The following is a 20,435-nucleotide window of genomic DNA, read 5'->3' on the forward strand; positions in this document are numbered from 1 at the left end:
AAACTCTGCCTTGGCGACTCCATCACGACTGCGGTACATGGAGCTGGGCAGTTCGGTGAAGTCTAAAGGAGTCTCTGGCTGAAACCCATAAACAATCTCAAAAGGTGACAGGTTAGTAGTAGAGTGCCTAGCATGGTTATAAGCAAACTCAACAAAAGGCAAACAAGACAACCAATTTCTTAAATTCTTACCGACCGTAGCTCTCAACAGTTGAGAAAGCGTACGGTTTACTACCTCAGTCTGGCCGTCGGTCTGGGGATGGCACGTGGTCGAGAATAGTAGCTTGTTCCGAACTTGCCCCATAGTGTCCTCCAGAAATGGCTGAGGAACTTGGTATCACGGTCAGACACAATGGTTCGAGGAACACCATGTAGTCGGACCACTTCTTTGAAGAATAGGTCGGCGGTCTGAGTGGCATCATTAGTGGTGTTACAGGCTATGAAATGGGCCATCTTGGAGAACCTGTCTACCACTACAAAAATGGAATCCTTGTGGTTTATCTTGGGTAAACCCAGCACAAAGTCCATAGAAATGTCTACCCAAGGGTGGTTAGGAATCGGTAATGGCATTTGTAACCCGTAAGGATGTGACCTGGACTTGGTTTTGAGGCAAGTAGTGCACTTGGCGCATATGCTCTCCACATCCCTCTTCATGTTTGGCCAAAAGAAATGTTCAGTTAGGACACTCAGGGTCTTGTCCCGACCAAAGTGTCCCATGAGGCCGCCACCATGGGCCTCCCGAACCAGCAGTTCCCTCATTGCTCCTTTGGGAATGCACAGCCTCTTTCCCTTGAACAGAAACCCCTCATGCTGGTAGTATGGCCCAAAAGCCCCCTTCTCAGTGTTCCTGAAAACTTCATTAAAATCAAGATCAGTGGCATAAGATTCTTTAATATGTTCGAAACCCATGATCTTGGCCTCCATGGTCACAATGAGAGTGTGTCTCCGGGACAGTGCATCGGCCACCACATTGTCCTTGCCCTTCTTGTACTTGATCACATAGGGAAAGGTCTCCACGAACTCGAGCCATCTGGCGTGCCTCTTCTTGAGTGTGGTCTGTCCCCTCAAGTGCTTAAGTGTCTCATGATCTGTATGGATAACAAATTCCTTAGATAAAAGGTAATGCTGCCAAGTTTCAAGGGACCTTACTAGAGCGTATAGCTCTTTGTCATAGGTTGGGTAGTTGAGGCCAGCTCCACTCAGTTTTTCACTAAAGAATGCCACTGGTCGGCCCCCTTGAGTGAGGACAGCTCCAATGCCTGTACCTGATGCATCACACTCAATCTCAAAAGTTTTATTAAAATCAGGGAGTGTAAGAACGGGTGCATGAGTTAAACTATATTTAAGCTTGTTGAAGGACTCCTCTTGGGCAGGGCCCCAAACAAAGGATACATTCTTCTTGATCACTGAGGTCATGGGTGCAGCAATGGTGCTGAAGTCCTTGACAAACCGCCTATAGAAGCTGGCTAGGCCATGGAAGCTTCGGACTTGCCCAATAGTGGTCGGTGTGGGCCAGTCTTGGATGGCCTTGATCTTCTCCTCATCGACCTTCAAACCCTGTGAACTCACAACAAAGCCTAAAAATATTAACTGGTCAGTGCAAAATACACACTTCTTGAGATTGGCAAAGAGTCCTTCCTGCCTGAGAGCCTTCAAAACCTGTTCTACATGACTAATGTGATCGGATAAGCACTGACTATAGATCAATATGTCATCAAAATAGACAACCACAAATTTACCAATGTAAGGCCTTAGAACCTCGTTCATAAGCCTCATGAAGGTACTAGGGGCGTTGGTAAGACCAAAGGGCATCACCAGCCACTCATACAAGCCTTGCTTGGTCTTGAAAGCAGTCTTCCACTCGTCTCCCTCCTTCATCCGAACTTGGTGATAGCCACTCCTAAGATCAATCTTGGAAAACACGGTGGAACCACTCAGTTCATCTAACATATCATCAAGTCTAGGAATGGGGTACCGATATTTTATGGTGATGTTGTTGATGGCTCGGCAATCAACACACATACGCCATGTTCCATCCTTCTTAGGCACCAATAGGACGGGTACTGCACATGGGCTGAGACTCTCTCGAATGTACCCCTTGTCCATGAGGTCTTGGACCTGTCTCTCCAGCTCCTTAGCCTCCTCCGGATTGACTCGGTATGCGGCTCGGTTTGGAAGTGGGGCGCCTGGCACAAAGTCTATCTGATGTTCGATGCCTCGGAGGGGTGGTAAGCCGGCTGGTATCTCTTCAGGGAACACGTCCTTGTACTGGTCCATTAGTCCTTGCATCTCAGCGGGACAATCTGGTGCCTCAAAACCTGCAAAACAACCTTCCTTGAAAACCATTAGTAGCACCAGTGTGTCTTGCTGCAATGATTTAATCAATTTACTAGAAGAGATGTAAAGGTTAGTTTTACTAAACAATCCAGACTGATCCATGGCCCTCTGCATTTCGTACACCTCTTGTGGACTGAGAGGAGCCAGGCTGTGCTTCTTGTTGTTGTGGGTAAAGCTGTAGATGTTAGTCCTCCCATGGTGAATAGTCTCCTTGTCAAACTGCCAAGGCCTCCCTAACAGTAGATGTCCGGCTTGCATAGGAACCACATCACACTTCACCTGGTCCTGGTACTTACCAATACAAAAGGAAACAACAACTTGCTCCGAGATTTTAAGCTCTGTCTCATCATTGAGCCACTTGAGCTTGTATGGCCTGGGGTGTGGCAATTTTGCTAGTCCTAACCTTTCAACAAGGTACCTGCTGGCCACGTTAGTGCAAGAGCCACCATCAATAATTAGACTACATACCTTGCCTTCCACGCTACATCTAGTATGGAAGATGTTCTCTCGTTGGACGGTTTCTGGATCAAAGAGAGCACTGAGAGCTCGTCTGACCACCAGTAGCTCACCAGTTTCAGCATAGTCCACTATCTCGTCTCCTGAGTCAGCCATCTCTACATCGGCCTCATCTTGGGACTCATACTCGCCGTCTGCCTTAAGGATCATGACACGCTTGTTCGGACAGTCCCGGGCGTAGTGCCCCTTCCCCTGACATTTGAAACAAGTAATATCACGAGTTCTTTGAGCTTGTGTTTGTCCCTTACCTGGTTCGGATGAACCTGGTTTGGACTGGTCGGTTTGGCTCTTCTTGAACCGGTTTTCCACTTCAATGGATTTGTTCTTCTCAGCCCCCTTGGACCCGGTTGAAGCCCATGGCGTCTTGTTCCTGGCACTAGAGGCGTTCTTCCTTTTAATGTGCTGCTCGGCCTGAATGGCATAATGGAGGAGATCATTGAAGTTGACGTAGGTCTGCCTCTCCACCTTGCGAGCGATGCGGTCTTGAAGGCCTTCCAAGAACTGAGCCATCATAACCTCTTCGGTCTCGCGCGTCCTGAGCTTGTTCTTGAGAGCCTCAAACTCCTCAAAGTACTCCTCTACGGACCTAGTACCCTGAGACAACTTGCGAAAACGTTTTAGTAAGTCCCGCTGATAGTATGAGGGAATATACCTTGCACGGAGCTTAGCTCGCATCTCATCCCAAGTCTCAATCCTATAGACCCTGCCGACCTCGGCTACTTCCCTGTCCCACCAGGTTAGGGCATTGTCCGTCAGTTGGGCTGCGGCTAAGGCGATCTTCTTGGCCTCGGTATAGCGGTAGTACTCAAAGATGTACTCCATGCGCCTCTCCCATTCAATGTAGGCGTCCGGGTCAACCTTTCCAGCAAAGGTTGGGGGAGTAAGTTTGAGATCCTTGCCTCCTTGCCAAGCTACTTCATCGTCTCGGAATCTTCTTCGGACCGGGCTTGCATCGCCTTGGACCCGATACTCCCGTCGGTTCCCACGTCCGGCTCGTTCACGCCGCGGCTCTTCTGGTTCGGTACGGTCAGTGTCCGAGTTGTCCTCACTGGATTGGGACTGTTGTTCCTCTGGAACGGGTTGGTTTCTCCTCCTTGGCCGTGGTACATTAGCTCGGTCCCTCCCTGCTATATGAGCCAGCTGCTCAGTCACAGTAGCCAGTGCGGCTTGGAGTTCAGCATGGTTAGCCATCAGCTGAGCATTGATCTCGGCTTGTGTAGGTGCTCCATTTAGGTCTCCCATGTCTCCTGCGACAAGAGAGGAAGAAGAAAGAGTGATCTGCAAGGATCAAAGAGAAAGGGAAATATATGCAATGATCAATGAATGTAAAACTTCCTTTTTTTTTTTTTAAAGTTAAGTTTCGAAAATTAAAAAAAATGGAAAGAACAATATTTCTTTTTTTTTTTAAAAAATGGAAAGAACTTGAAGTGCAAGCCAAGAAAATTAAATGCAATTAAATGGAAAATCTGATCAAAAAGGAAAGTGAAAATCGATTGATGCCAAAAACATATTACTTGAATGAAAGATGCATAAAATCGGATCAAAAGATATGCAGAAAAAGAAAACAAGTTGAACTCGCCAAGAACAGCAAGAACAAAAATTTTGAAAGACAAGATGATGAACCAAATAACAAAAGTAGCAAGGATAGGATACAACCGAAGGTGTAGGAGCTTTGAGCTCTGATACCAAAATGATACAGGCCGGGAAACAGTCTGCACGGACGGACAGTCTGAGGTTCGGGAACTCGGACTGGACAGGACGGACGGACGGCTATGGGACGGCTAGACGGTCGCGATGGGCTGGGAGTTGGCCGATCTAGTTCCTGAAACAAAAAGGATGCTATTTTTATGAGTTTTTATAAATCAAAATAAGGGACAGGAAGAAAAACAATATGATCAATGAAGAACAGAAGCAAATAGGACTTTTTATGAGTTTTTATAATGAATGGAAAAAGCTAGAACTATATGATGAAAGATAAAACAAAACAAAGAAGGATAGAAGTATGGGGGATGGATCCTTGTTGCTGGATGTGTATCTCTCTCAACAAGAACAGTGGATGGAGGTGGATAGCTATGGGATTTGGCTTGCTGGATGTGTATCACTCTCAAGGCAAATCGGTGGATGGAATGGAGGTGAAGAATCGCCACAAGCTTGGTGGTTTGAAGCTTGATAAGATTCGGCTGCTCTCTCTTGTTTCTCACAGAAAAAGACTTAGGGTTTTAGGTTTGCAAAGGCAAAATTATTTCATAAAAGACTTAGGCAAAAATCGCCAACTTCATGGAGTTATATAGGGTTTACCCCTTATGAGACTCAAAGATAAAAGGCCTTAAACAAGCTGGCCGAAAATGAGGCTGAAACATTAGCCCAAAGTCTTAACCAAATAAATTAAAATAAACCAGACATCTGGTTGTCGGTTTGAGAAGGCTTAGACCAAGGCTAATAGCATGCTTGCATGTTGCCTCATTAAAACCTTACCAAGAAAACCCAATGGGACAAAACCTGGTGAGGAAAAAGAGTACAACACATGCTACTCCCCTTGGTGGTCGGCTAGATCTCAGAACCGGAAAGAGTTGGAGTGGATGAAATGGAAACTGAGTCTGGACCAAGCTCGGAGGTGGAGATGAGAAGTCCGGCTTGGTTGAGTCTGAACTGGATCGGGTCGGCCGCGTCCTGAACCTCCTTTGGGCCGGCTTGATCTTGAATCTTCAACTGGACCATCTTCTCAATCAGCAGCTGGTCCTGGTCAGTCTGTCCATCTTGATCAAGGATATGCTGGACAGCTTTGGTGAAACCTTCTCGCAAGGCCCTGGTTCCACTCCGGGTAGTCGGACCGCGCCTAACTATGGGAACCTCTACTTGGATGGCCTCATCAGTTAATTCATCCCATCAGTATGCTTGGCCTCGATAATACCAAGGAAAAATGTTAACACTTGGTTGGATGATGGAAAGTCGAGCCAGCATAAGTACTACTTGGACCAATCAGACTGACTTGGACAGTCCAGTCCATCAAAACTCGAGCTTATGTCCAGATCAGTACACGGATCAGTCCACGGGAAGGGCCAGCATGCTGATATGTGTACTGACATGGTGCATCAGTTGTCCAAAATCAGTACACGGATCAGTCCACGGGAAGGGCCAGCATGCTGATATGTGTACTGACATGGTGCATCAGTTGTCCAAAATCAGTACACGGACAGTCCACGGGAAGGGCCAGCATGCTGATATGTATGGTCAGCATGCTGATATGAGTTCAGTACACGGATCAGTCCACGGATCAGTACACGGACAGTCCACGGGAAGGGCCAGCATGCTGATATGTGTGGTCAGCATGCTGATATGAGTTCAGTACACGGATCAGTACACGGACAGTCCACGGGAAGGGCCAGCATGCTGATATGTGTGGTCAGCATGCTGATATGAGTTCAGTACACGGATCAGTACACGGATCAGTCCACGGGAAGGGCCAGCATGCTGATATATGTGGTCAGCATGCTGATATGAGTTCAGTACACGGATCAGTACACGGACAGTCCACGGGAAGGGCCAGCATGCTGATATGTGTGGTCAGCATGCTGATATGAGTTCAGTACACGGATCAGTACACGGATCAGTACACGGATCAGTCCACGGGAAGGGCCAGCATGCTGATATGTGTACTGACATGGTGCATCAGTTGTCCAAAATCAGTACACGGACAGTCCACGGGAAGGGCCAGCATGCTGATATGTGTGGTCAGCATGCTGATATGAGTTCAGTACACGGATCAGTCCACGGATCAGTACACGGACAGTCCACGGGAAGGGCCAGCATGCTGATATGTGTGGTCAGCATGCTGATATGAGTTCAGTACACGGATCAGTACACGGATCAGTACACGGACAGTCCACGGGAAGGGCCAGCATGCTGATATGTGTGGTCAGCATGCTGATATGAGTTCAGTACACGGATCAGTACACGGATCAGTACACGAATCAGTCCACGGGAAGGGCCAGCATGCTGATATGTGTGGTCAGCATGCTGATATGAGTTCAGTACACGGATCAGTACACGGATCAGTACACGGACAGTCCACGGGAAGGGCCAGCATGCTGATATGTGTGGTCAGCATGCTGATATGAGTTCAGTACACGGATCAGTACACGGATCAGTACACGGATCAGTCCACGGGAAGGGCCAGCATGCTGATATGTGTACTGACATGGTGCATCAGTTGTCCAAAATCAGTACACGGACAGTCCACGGGAAGGGCCAGCATGCTGATATGTGTGGTCAGCATGCTGATATGAGTTCAGTACACGGATCAGTCCACGGACAGTCTGTGTGTGCTAACGGACAGGCACGGACGTCCTGCGTGTGCTGACGGACGTCCTGTGTGTACTGAACAGACAGCCCACGTGGGCCAAAATCACCCGAACACTCCACAGGAAGGGCCAGCATGCTGATATGTGTACTGACGGACGACCACGGACGTCCTGTGTGTGCTGACGGACGTCCTGTGTGTACTGACGGACGTCCTGTGTGTGCTGACGGACGTCCTGTGTGTACTGACGGACACACGGACACACACGGACGTCCTGCGTGTGCTGACGGACGCCCTGTGTGTGCTGACGGACGGCCACGGACGTCCTCTGTGTACTGACGGACGTCCTGTGTGTGCTGACGGACGGCCACGGACGTCCTTTGTGTGCTGACGGACGTCCTGTGTGTGCGGACGGACGTCCTGCGTGTGCTGACGGACACACGGACACACACGGACAGCCACGGACGTCCTGCGTGTGCTGACGGACGTCCTGCGTGTGCTGACGGACGTCCTGTGTGTGCTGACGGACGTCCTGTGTGCACTGACGGACACACGGACACACACGGACAGCCACGGACGTCCTGCGTGTGCTGACGGACGTCCTGCGTGTGCTGACGGACGTCCTGTGTGTGCTGACGGACGTCCTGTGTGCACTGACGGACACACGGACACACACGGACAGCCACGGACGTCCTGCGTGTGCAGACGGACGTCCTGTGTGTGCTGACGGACGTCCTGTGTGTGCTGACGGACGTCTTGTGTGCACTGACGGACACACGGACACACACGGACAGCCACGGACGTCCTGCGTGTGCTGACGGACGTCCTGTGTGTACTGAACAGACAGTCCACGTGAGCCAAAATCACCCGAACAGTCCACGGAGCGTGCTGATATGTGTACTGATGGACAGCCGGACGGCCACGGACGTCCTGTGTGTGCTGACGGACACACACGGACGTCCGTGTGTACTGAACAGACAGCCCACGTGGGCCAAAATCACCCACGGACAGCCAAAATCACCCGAGAAGCCAAAAATGCAAAAATTAATATTTTTGAAGAAAGTTTTCTGAAAGGAAACATCAAAAATATGTCAACAAAGAGTTTAGGATGTCAAGTGGTTATCAAAAGTTGCTGTAGACATCCGTTTAGACCACGAAACTCCGACCTTTGTAGCATGCAAAAGACATGGTTTGAAGCAAAAGAAATTTATGAACATTTACCAGAAAATAGCTTTAACCATCCTTATGAAGCATGCAAAAAATCAGATTCAAATTCGAAGTATTTTTGTTTTTACATTAAAAATACTCCCCGGAACACAACCAATGTCTACTGGTGACAGACTGAAAAAAAGCGTTTTGTATATATAAGGGGTAGGCACTCTCTTGAGCCTCCTACCCCCAGTACCCGAACGGTTCGGGTACGTAGTGTGGACTGTTCGGTCCAACACTATCGAGGGCTGGGTTGAGGTCGATGGCCGGATTGTCCCGGTGAATTTTCCGGGAACTTTTCCGGCGAATTTTCCGGTGGACCGTTTTGCCCCTAACTTCAAATTTTCGCGCTTGCATGGTCTTGGCCTGGTTTCATCCGTCTTCCAGTTGCTTTTTTGATTACATCTCAAGAGTGGTTGGAAAGATTGATGTAGCGGGGCAATGAACATTCGGCGTATGAGTGGTGATTGGATAGCTAGTGTTTGTAGGCTCTGTGCTCGCGCACCCAACTACAGACCAACTATCCTCCTCAGTTTCTTCACTAGCATAGTTTATGCTTGTTGAACTGATCCGGGGCCTGTGTTGCGTACCTATCTGGAAGGAATTGTTAGGCTTTGCTTAAAATGTTGTTTGCGGCATCTCCTTCGGTGGGGAAGTTGTGAACACATAAGCCGACACTTGTGATCCTTGCGTCTTTGCATAGTTTATGCATTGTTCGCAAAGGTGAATAAGCTGTTTGCTGAGATCTCGGTTGCGGAATATTATGGCAGTGACCGAAGAAATTCTGTCCCGCTAAGCACGTTTGTCCCGGACAAAAGATGACGGTCAAGTCTGCGTCTGTTCCCACTTTCCATGTGTTTGCGGGAATATGACGTGGTCTTGTCCTGATTTATGAATGCTACCTGGTTGATCCTGCCAGTAGTCATATGCTTGTCTCAAAGATTAAGCCATGCATGTGTAAGTATGAACGAATTCAGACTGTGAAACTGCGATGGCTCATTAAATCAGTTATAGTTGTTTGATGGTAACTACTACTCGGATAACCGTAGTAATTCTAGAGCTAATACGTGCAACAAACCCGACTTCTGGAAGGGATGCATTTATTAGATAAAAGGTCGACGCGGGCTCTGCCCGTTGCTCTGATGATTCATGATAACTCGACGGATCGCATGGCCTTAGTGCTGGCGACGCATCATTCAAATTTCTGCCCTATCAATTTCGATGGTAGGATAGTGGCCTACCATGGTGGTAACGGGTGACGGAGAATTAACTTCGCTTTCCGCGCTTGCATGTCTTGGCCTGGTTTCATCCGTCTCTCCAGTTGCTTTTTTGATTACATCTCAAGAGTGGTTGGAAAGATTGATGTTAGCGGGCAATGACCTTCGGCGTATGAGTGGTGATTGGATAGCTAGTGTTTGTAGGCTCTGTGTTCGCGCACCCAACTACAGACCAACTATCCTCCCTCAGTTTCTTCACTAGCATAGTTTTTGCTTGTTGAACTGATCTGGGGCCTGTGTTGCGTACCTATCTGGAAGGAATTGTTAGGCTTTGCTTAAAATGTTGTTTGCGGCATCTCCTTCGGTGGGGAAGTTGTGAACACATAAGCCGGCACTTGTGATCCTTGCGTCTTTGCATAGTTTATGCATTGTTCGCAAAGGTGATAAGCTGTTTGCTGAGATCTCGGTTGCGGAAATATTATGGCAGTGACCCAAAGAAATTCTGTCCCGCTAAGCACGTTTGTCTCTGGACAAAGATGACGGTCAAGTCTGCGTCTGTTCCCACTTTCCATGTGTTTGCGGGAATATGACGTGGTCTTGTCCTGATTTATGAATGCTACCTGGTTGATCCTGCCAGTAGTCATATGCTTGTCTCAAAGATAAAGCCATGCATGTGTAAGTATGAACGAATTCAGACTGTGAAACTGCGAATGGCTCATTAAATCAGTTATAGTTGTGTTTGTTTGATGGTAACTACTACTACTCGGATAACCGTAGTAATTCGAGCTATACGTGCAACACCCCCGACTTCTGGAAGGGATGCATTTATTAGATAAAAGGGTCGACGCGGGCTTGCTCCCGTTGCTCTGATGATTCATGATAACTCGACTTAGCCCTTGCTAAACTGAGTCCGTTCCATAAATAAAAATAACCCTAGGACTCTATCATGCATTAGTGTGATATTACTACTCTATATGCAGACTCGATCTACCCTAAATTCCAAGTGGAATTCAAACAAACCAACTCACAAAACTACCCTAAATTCCAAGTGGAATTCACACAAGCCAACTCACAAAACTACCCTAAAGTCCGGCTTGGTTGAGTCTGAACTGGATCGGGTCGGCCGCGTCCTGAACCTCCTTTGGGCCGGCTTGATCTTGAATCTTCAACTGGACCATCTTCTCAATCAGCAGCTGGTCCTGGTCAGTCTGTCCATCTTGATCAAGGATATGCTGGACAGCTTTGGTGAAACCTTCTCGCAAGGCCCTGGTTCCACTCCGGGTAGTCGGACCGCGCCTAACTATGGGAACCTCTACTTGGATGGCCTCATCAGTTAATTCATCCCATCAGTATGCTTGGCCTCGATCATACCAAGGAAAAATGTTAACACTTGGTTGGATGATGGAAAGTCGAGCCAGCATAAGTACTACTTGGACCAATCAGACTGACTTGGACAGTCCAGTCCATCAAAACTCGAGCTTATGTCCAGATCAGTACACGGATCAGTCCACGGGAAGGGCCAGCATGCTGATATGTGTACTGACATGGTGCATCAGTTGTCCAAAATCAGTATACGGATCAGTCCACGGGAAGGGCCAGCATGCTGATATGTGTACTGACATGGTGCATCAGTTGTCCAAAATCAGTACACGGACAGTCCACGGGAAGGGCCAGCATGCTGATATGTATGGTCAGCATGCTGATATGAGTTCAGTACACGGATCAGTCCACGGATCAGTACACGGACAGTCCACGGGAAGGGCCAGCATGCTGATATGTGTGGTCAGCATGCTGATATGAGTTCAGTACACGGATCAGTACACGGATCAGTACACGGACAGTCCACGGGAAGGGCCAGCATGCTGATATGTGTGGTCAGCATGCTGATATGAGTTCAGTACACGGATCAGTACACGGATCAGTCCACGGGAAGGGCCAGCATGCTGATATATGTGGTCAGCATGCTGATATGAGTTCAGTACACGGATCAGTACACGGACAGTCCACGGGAAGGGCCAGCATGCTGATATGTGTGGTCAGCATGCTGATATGAGTTCAGTACACGGATCAGTACACGGATCAGTACACGGATCAGTCCACGGGAAGGGCCAGCATGCTGATATGTGTACTGACATGGTGCATCAGTTGTCCAAAATCAGTACACGGACAGTCCACGGGAAGGGCCAGCATGCTGATATGTGTGGTCAGCATGCTGATATGAGTTCAGTACACGGATCAGTCCACGGATCAGTACACGGACAGTCCACGGGAAGGGCCAGCATGCTGATATGTGTGGTCAGCATGCTGATATGAGTTCAGTACACGGATCAGTACACGGACAGTCCACGGGAAGGGCCAGCATGCTGATATGTGTGGTCAGCATGCTGATATGAGTTCAGTACACGGATCAGTACACGGATCAGTACACGAATCAGTCCACGGGAAGGGCCAGCATGCTGATATGTGTGGTCAGCATGCTGATATGAGTTCAGTACACGGATCAGTACACGGATCAGTACACGGACAGTCCACGGGAAGGGCCAGCATGCTGATATGTGTGGTCAGCATGCTGATATGAGTTCAGTACACGGATCAGTACACGGATCAGTACACGGATCAGTCCACGGGAAGGGCCAGCATGCTGATATGTGTACTGACATGGTGCATCAGTTGTCCAAAATCAGTACACGGACAGTCCACGGGAAGGGCCAGCATGCTGATATGTGTGGTCAGCATGCTGATATGAGTTCAGTACACGGATCAGTCCACGGACAGTCTGTGTGTGCTAACGGACAGGCACGGACGTCCTGCGTGTGCTGACGGACGTCCTGTGTGTACTGAACAGACAGCCCACGTGGGCCAAAATCACCCGAACACTCCACAGGAAGGGACAGCATGCTGATATGTGTACTGACGGACGACCACGGACGTCCTGTGTGTGCTGACGGACGTCCTGTGTGTGCTGACGGACGTCCTGTGTGTGCTGACGGACGTCCTGTGTGTACTGACGGACACACGGACACACACGGACGTCCTGCGTGTGCTGACGGACGCCCTGTGTGTGCTGACGGACGGCCACGGACGTCCTTTGTGTACTGACGGACGTCCTGTGTGTGCTGACGGACGGCCACGGACGTCCTTTGTGTGCTGACGGACGTCCTGTGTGTACTGACGGACGTCCTGCGTGTGCTGACGGACACACGGACACACACGGACAGCCACGGACGTCCTGCGTGTGCTGACGGACGTCCTGCGTGTGCTGACGGACGTCCTGTGTGTGCTGACGGACGTCCTGTGTGCACTGACGGACACACGGACACACACGGACAGCCACGGACGTCCTGCGTGTGCTGACGGACGTCCTGCGTGTGCTGACGGACGTCCTGTGTGTGCTGACGGACGTCCTGTGTGCACTGACGGACACACGGACACACACGGACAGCCACGGACGTCCTGCGTGTGCAGACGGACGTCCTGTGTGTGCTGACGGACGTCCTGTGTGCACTGACGGACACACGGACACACACGGACAGCCACGGACGTCCTGCGTGTGCTGACGGACGTCCTGTGTGTACTGAACAGACAGCCCACGTGGGCCAAAATCACCCGAACAGTCCACGGAGCGTGCTGATATGTGTACTGATGGACAGCCGGACGTCCTGTGTGTGCTGACGGACGGCCACGGACGTCCTGTGTGTGCTGACGGACACACACGGACGTCCGTGTGTACTGAACAGACAGCCCACGTGGGCCAAAATCACCCACGGACAGCCAAAATCACCCGAGAAGCCAAAAATGCAAAAATTAATATTTTTGAAGAAAGTTTTCTGAAAGGAAACATCAAAAATATGTCAACAAAGAGTTTAGGATGTCAAGTGTTGATCAAAAGTTGCTGTAGACATCCGTTTAGACCACGAAACTCCGACCTTTGTAGCATGCAAAAGACATGGTTAGAAGCAAAAGAAATTTATGAAAATTTACCAGAAAATAGCTTTAACCATCCTTATGAAGCATGCAAAAAATCAGATTCAAATTCGAAGTATTTTTTTTTTTACATTAAAAATACTCCCCGGAACACAACCAATGTCTACTGGTGACAGACTGAAAAAAGCGTTTTGTATATATAAGGGGTAGGCACTCTCTTGAGCCTCCTACCCCCAGTACCCGAACGGTTCGGGTACGTAGTGTTGGACTGTTCGGTCCAACACTATCGAGGGCTGGGTTGAGGTCGATGGCCGGATTGTCCCCGGTGAATTTTCCGGGAACTTTTCTGGCGAATTTTCCGGTGGACCGTTTTGCCCCTAACTTCAAATTTTCGCGCTTGCATGGTCTTGGCCTGGTTTCATCCGTCTTCCAGTTGCTTTTTTGATTACATCTCAAGAGTGGTTGGAAAGATTGATGTTAGCGGGGCAATGAACATTCGGCGTATGAGTGGTGATTGGATAGCTAGTGTTTGTAGGCTCTGTGTTCGCGCACCCAACTACAGACCAACTATCCTCCTCAGTTTCTTCACTAGCATAGTTTTATGCTTGTTGAACTGATCTGGGGCCTGTGTTGCGTACCTATCTGGAAGGAATTGTTAGGCTTTGCTTAAAATGTTGTTTGCGGCATCTCCTTCGGTGGGGAAGTTGTGAACACATAAGCCGGCACTTGTGATCCTTGCGTCTTTGCATAGTTTATGCATTGTTCGCAAAGGTGAATAAGCTGTTTGCTGAGATCTCGGTTGCGGAAATATTATGGCAGTGACCCAAAGAAATTCTGTCCCGCTAAGCACGTTTGTCTCTGGACAAAAGATGACGGTCAAGTCTGCGTCTGTTCCCACTTTCCATGTGTTTGCGGGAATATGACGTGGTCTTGTCCTGATTTATGAATGCTACCTGGTTGATCCTGCCAGTAGTCATATGCTTGTCTCAAAGATAAAGCCATGCATGTGTAAGTATGAACGAATTCAGACTGTGAAACTGCGAATGGCTCATTAAATCAGTTATAGTTTGTTTGATGGTAACTACTACTCGGATAACCGTAGTAATTCTAGAGCTAATACGTGCAACAAACCCCGACTTCTGGAAGGGATGCATTTATTAGATAAAAGGTCGACGCGGGCTCTGCCCGTTGCTCTGATGATTCATGATAACTCGACTTAGCCCTTGCTAAACTGAGTCCGGTTCCATAAATAAAAATAACCCTAGGACTCTATCATGCATTAGTGTGATATTACTACTCTATATGCAGACTCGATCTACCCTAAATTCCAAGTGGAATTCAAACAAACCAACTCACAAAACTACCCTAAATTCCAAGTGGAATTCACACAAGCCAACTCACAGTGTTCTAGGCGAGAAGCTGCTGGTTGATCGAAGAGGACTTGGCCAAAACCCAAGGGACACCTTGACTGGACTGGACTAAAATGACCTCGACTTGGACAGACCCTCGGCTTGATCATGAAGACACTAACAGGTCTGGACGGCCTGATCTGGACAGAACCTCCTTTTGCTCTTGGACAGTTCTTCGGACTTCCCGGCGGAGTATCGAGCAGAACTTCGACTGATCTGAACCCGTGGTTCTGAACTAACTCTGGGCAGCACCTCCAATTGACCATCATAGAATATGACTGGCTTGGACGAATTGAATTGGACAGAGCTTCCGCGTCACAATCGTAAAGAATCGACGATTGGACGGAACTGGCCTTCTCGGTGGAGTATCGGTCTTCAGAATCGACCATACTCTAGATCGACCACTTTTTTATCTCTCTCTCTCCATAGCCACGTTGACTTGCTTCCCATCTGAATTGATATTCAATTGGTTGATCTTCAGTTGGCCAGAACCTTCCCTAGGCGCTGACTTGAAATCAGTAGAATAACTGTTCTCGAAAACTGCCGAAAAGACTCGAAAACGATCGAACTCGAACTTTCTTTCTCTAGCTTTCTCTCTCACGTTTTTCTCTGAGTTTCAGGTGTGCTGGATGGTTTGAAATGAGCTGGGGTCGTGGGGTATTTATAGGAGACACCAGCCAATCAGCTTCAGGTTGGTGGCAGCCCGTGTGTCGCTCTGCATGGCTCCGGACGCATGCACGGCGACACCTCGTGCTCCACATGGCTGGCTGCATGTCCAGGACACATGCAGGACGCCACCACTCCTCCCAGATGTCAGGCTGCATGACTGGAGCTCATGCAAGGCGCCACACATCCTCACACATGTTGATCAGCATGCTTCGGTTGCATGCGTCGTGACATCTCGTGCTTGGCCAATCCACTTCGTGCTTCTACATGTCAAGCTGCATGTGCAGCTTCCATGCACGGCGACACCTCGAGCTTCTCTTGACACTCAGCTGGTTAGACAGTTGCCACCACGTTCATATCCCTTAGATTAAGCCACCTCGAGCTTCTCGGTTCCTTTGCGCGATTTAGACCCTTCTTGTGAATTTCTGACCCGCGATCAATCCCGAATATTTTTCCGCTCCCATTCTGATTCTCTGAATATTTTTAATAAACTACAGATGATGTCTGATATCCCTTAAAAATATTTCCCGAGCCTCCGGCTTCCTCAAAGAATTTCGTAATACCGAAATTAGGGTTTTCGCCCAACTTCGGGTTTTTCTGTCGTTCTTCAATCCCGTCGTGCTTGCTTCCCGTCGTGCTTGCTTCCCGTCCTGCTTAATTCCCGTCCTGCTTCCGACTTATAATTTCTTCAGAATAATATTTTACTGATACGAAGATATTCCGAGAAAACTTCGCGATGAAGAAACGTCAATCTTCCAAAACGTCGAGCTTCTAAACCGTTGTGCTTCAAAAATGTAATTCTTCCAAAACTGCCGTATGATCAATCTAAGACATTTCTAACAATGGTAGAGCAGCTTATCTCAACTCATGCTTCACTCACGATCCGTTCTTCGACCTTCTCGTACTTCAAATTTCCCGATCGATCTGTATTGCCCGCGACTCAACCACAAAGATACTCGACCATTCTCTCTCTTTTTTTTTTTTTTTTAACGGGTTTCTACATTCTCCCCCCCTTAATAGAATTCGTCCTCGAATTCTTAGTTGCGCAATTGCTTGTCTTCACAACATTCTCCACTTGTTTCCATAACCTCTTTACTCTGTCCACCACGGTTCCTTGAGTGTCCTCTTCAAGGTCTCCACAATGGTCTTCATATCTCTTGACTGAGTCGTCCTCTTCCTCTTATTCTGCCATAACACCTTGATTGTCCATGATACTATCTTGTCCAGATTCCTCAAATCCTTTCTCGATCTTTGTCTTCCCAACTACTGATGAAGTCCTTTCCCAACGAAGTTTTGTTTACTCCCATCTGTCCAGTCCATACCACAGCCCAGTCCCTCTGAACCTGTCTCTCCTCTCTTTGCAACCACTCAGCCATAGGCCATGACCCCGTCGTGCAACCACTCTGCCATAGGCCATGACCCCGTCTCTCTGAGTGTTCTCGATCCAGCGAACAAGGGGTTTCCTTAAACCCACTGGGTACGAGGTCGAGGAAACACTAATCCACCTCAAACATGCCTAGCATTGTGGGTTACACAAATGCTATATGGCCAATACACTCTAACTCTACAACACTAACAACAATATCATCACTAAACAACTCAACCAGTTAGTCACTCCCTTACCAAGAGCTGACTAACCTCAATCAACAAGCATTAATTAACAAGCAAGCATTTAATTAAATCTACTCAATCAAACCGTTACCCAGATAGTTCGGCCTCCTGCTACGACACTATCTTTAAAGATAACGGGAACCTGCACTCAACCATACCAACACGCAAGAATAGAAAACATGATGCATCCTATTCTTAGTCCTAATCAGGTTATCAACTCAGTCTTAATTCAATTCATCTCAGCTTAGCCCTTGCTAAACTGAGTCCGGTTCCATAAATAAAAATAACCCTAGGACTCTATCATGCATTAGTGTGATATTACTACTCTATATGCAGACTCGATCTACCCTAAATTCCAAGTGGAATTCAAACAAACCAACTCACAAAACTACCCTAAATTCCAAGTGGAATTCACACAAGCCAACTCACAGTGTTCTAGGCGAGAAGCTGCTGGTTGATCGAAGAGGACTTGGCCAAAACCCAAGGGACACCTTGACTGGACTGGACTAAACTGACCTCGACTTGGACAGACCCTCGGCTTGATCATGAAGACACTAACAGGTCTGGACGGCCTGATCTGGACAGAACCTCCTTTAGCTCTTGGACAGTTCTTTGGACTTCCCGGCGGAGTATCGAGAAGAACTTCGACTGATCTGAACCCGTGGTTCTGAACTAACTCTGGGCAGCACCTCCACTTGACCATCATAGAATATGACTGGCTTGGACGAATTGAATTGGACAGAGCTTCCGCATCACAATCGTAAAGAATCGACGATTGGACGGAACTGGCCTTCTCGGTGGAGTATCGGTCTTCAGAATCGACCATACTCTAGATCGACCACTTTCTTTATCTCTCTCTCTCCATAGCCACGTTGACTTGCTTCCCATCTGAATTGATATTCAATTGGTTGATCTTCAGTTGGCCAGAACCTTCCCTAGGCGCTGACTTGAAATCAGTAGAATAACTGTTCTCGAAAACTGCCGAAAAGACTCGAAAACGATCGAAACTCGAACTTTCTTTCTCTAGCTTTCTCTCTCACGTTTTTCTCTGAGTTTCAGGTGTGCTGGATGGTTTGAAATGAGCTGGGGTCGTGGGGTATTTATAGGAGACACCAGCCAATCAGCTTCAGGTTGGTGGCAGCCCGTGTGTCGCTCTGCATGGCTCCGGACGCATGCACGGCGACACCTCGTGCTCCACATGGCTGGCTGCATGTCCAGGACACATGCAGGACGCCACCACTCCTCCCAGATGTCAGGCTGCATGACTGGAGCTCATGCAAGGCGCCACACATCCTCACACATGTTGATCAGCATGCTTCGGTTGCATGCGTCGCGACATCTCGTGCTTGGCCAATCCACTTCGTGCTTCTACATGTCAAGCTGCATGTGCGGCTTCCATGCACGGCGACACCTCGAGCTTCTCTTGACACTCAGCTGGTTAGACAGTTGCCACCACGTTCATATCCCTTAGATTAAGCCACCTCGAGCTTCTCGGTTCCTTTGCGCGATTTAGACCCTTCTTGTGAATTTCTGACCCGCGATCAATCCCGAATATTTTTCCGCTCCCATTCTGATTCTCTGAATATTTTTAATAAACTACAGATGATGTCTGATATCCTTTAAAAATATTTCCCGAGCCTCCGGCTTCCTCAAAGAATTTCGTAATACCGAAATTAGGGTTTTCGCCCAACTTCGGGTTTTCCTGTCGTTCTTCAATCCCGTCGTGCTTGCTTCCCGTCGTGCTTGCTTCCCGTCCTGCTTAATTCCCGTCCTGCTTCCGACTTATAATTTCTTCAGAATAATATTTTACTGATACGAAGATATTCCGAGAAAACTTCGCGATGAAGAAACGTCAATCTTCCAAAACGTCGAGCTTCTAAACCGTCGTGCTTCAAAAATGTAATTCTTCCATAACTGCCGTATGATCAATCTAAGACATTTCTAACAATGGTAGAGCAGCTTATCTCAACTCATGCTTCACTCACGATCCATTCTTCGACCTTCTCGTACTTCAAATTTCCCGATCGATCTGTATTGCCCGCGACTCAACCACAAAGATACTCGACCATTCTCTCTCTCTTTTTTTTTTTTTTTTTTTTTTTACGGGTTTCTACATTCTCCCCCCCTTAATAGAATTCGTCCTCGAATTCTTAGTTGCGCAATTGCTCGTCTTCACAACATTCTCCACTTGTTTCCATAACCTCTTTACTCTGTCCACCACGGTTCCTTGAGTGTCCTCTTCAAGGTCTCCACAATGGTCTTCATATCTCTTGACTGAGTCGTCCTCTTCCTCTTATTCTGCCATAACACCTTGATTGTCCATGATACTATCTTGTCCAGATTCCTCAAATCCTTTCTCGATCTTCGTCTTCCCAACTACTGATGAAGTCCTTTCCCAACGAAGTTTTGTTTACTCCCATCTGTCCAGTCCATACCACAGCCCAGTCCCTCTGAACCTGTCTCTCCTCTCTTTGCTTCGGGTTTGGGTTTGGCCTCGAACTCCCTCCACTTTAAGGTTTCATCCCTTAAAGTTCCGATCAACAAACATACTTACTCGCTGCAACTCAAAAGAACACTAAACATGCAAGTTAGTAATTAATCACATAATCTACTAACCTAGCAAATACTAACAATGCAACCTAACCGCAATTCTAACCAGCAACCTAGCAGTTCTACCCAAGCAACCTAACAGTTCTAGATTCCACTATCTCAATCCTAATTCCTAAAACAATAATCCTAAGCTGGACGTGACCGGTTTACCTAATGCCTTTTGTGACTCTTTTTGACTCGAAAAATATTTGAAAACCGATTAAATCATGAGTTCCGGAAGCATGGACGAAACCATGCTCTGATACCACCTCTGTAACACCCCCGAACCGTCCTAGACATATGGTCGATCAACCGGCCAACAATCAAACAAGAACATGACCGATCGACCGTACAATACCCAGGGTTGGAGATGAAAGGCCAACCGGCCAGCCAACAATCAAACAAGAACATGACTGACCGTCCAACCCAACACCATGGTCCGGAAGCGCTACGTGACGGGCTAGGGACAATCCGGTCAGAGTCACAAACTTTACTCCACGACCTAGACCAGTTCATCCACTAACTCGTCCCGCTGCATCAAGGCATAAGGCTTTGCAACCCGTACCTAGAGTTAGCGTTTTCCGTTAGATCGAGGCCTAAGGCTTTTCAACCCGTACTACGACCTAACGTTGTGTTAGACCGGACTAGTCAAATATCA

The sequence above is a fragment of the Brassica napus genome, unplaced genomic scaffold (genome assembly GCF_020379485.1).
Source record: "Brassica napus cultivar Da-Ae unplaced genomic scaffold, Da-Ae ScsIHWf_178;HRSCAF=317, whole genome shotgun sequence".
Classification (NCBI taxonomy): domain Eukaryota; kingdom Viridiplantae; phylum Streptophyta; class Magnoliopsida; order Brassicales; family Brassicaceae; genus Brassica; species Brassica napus.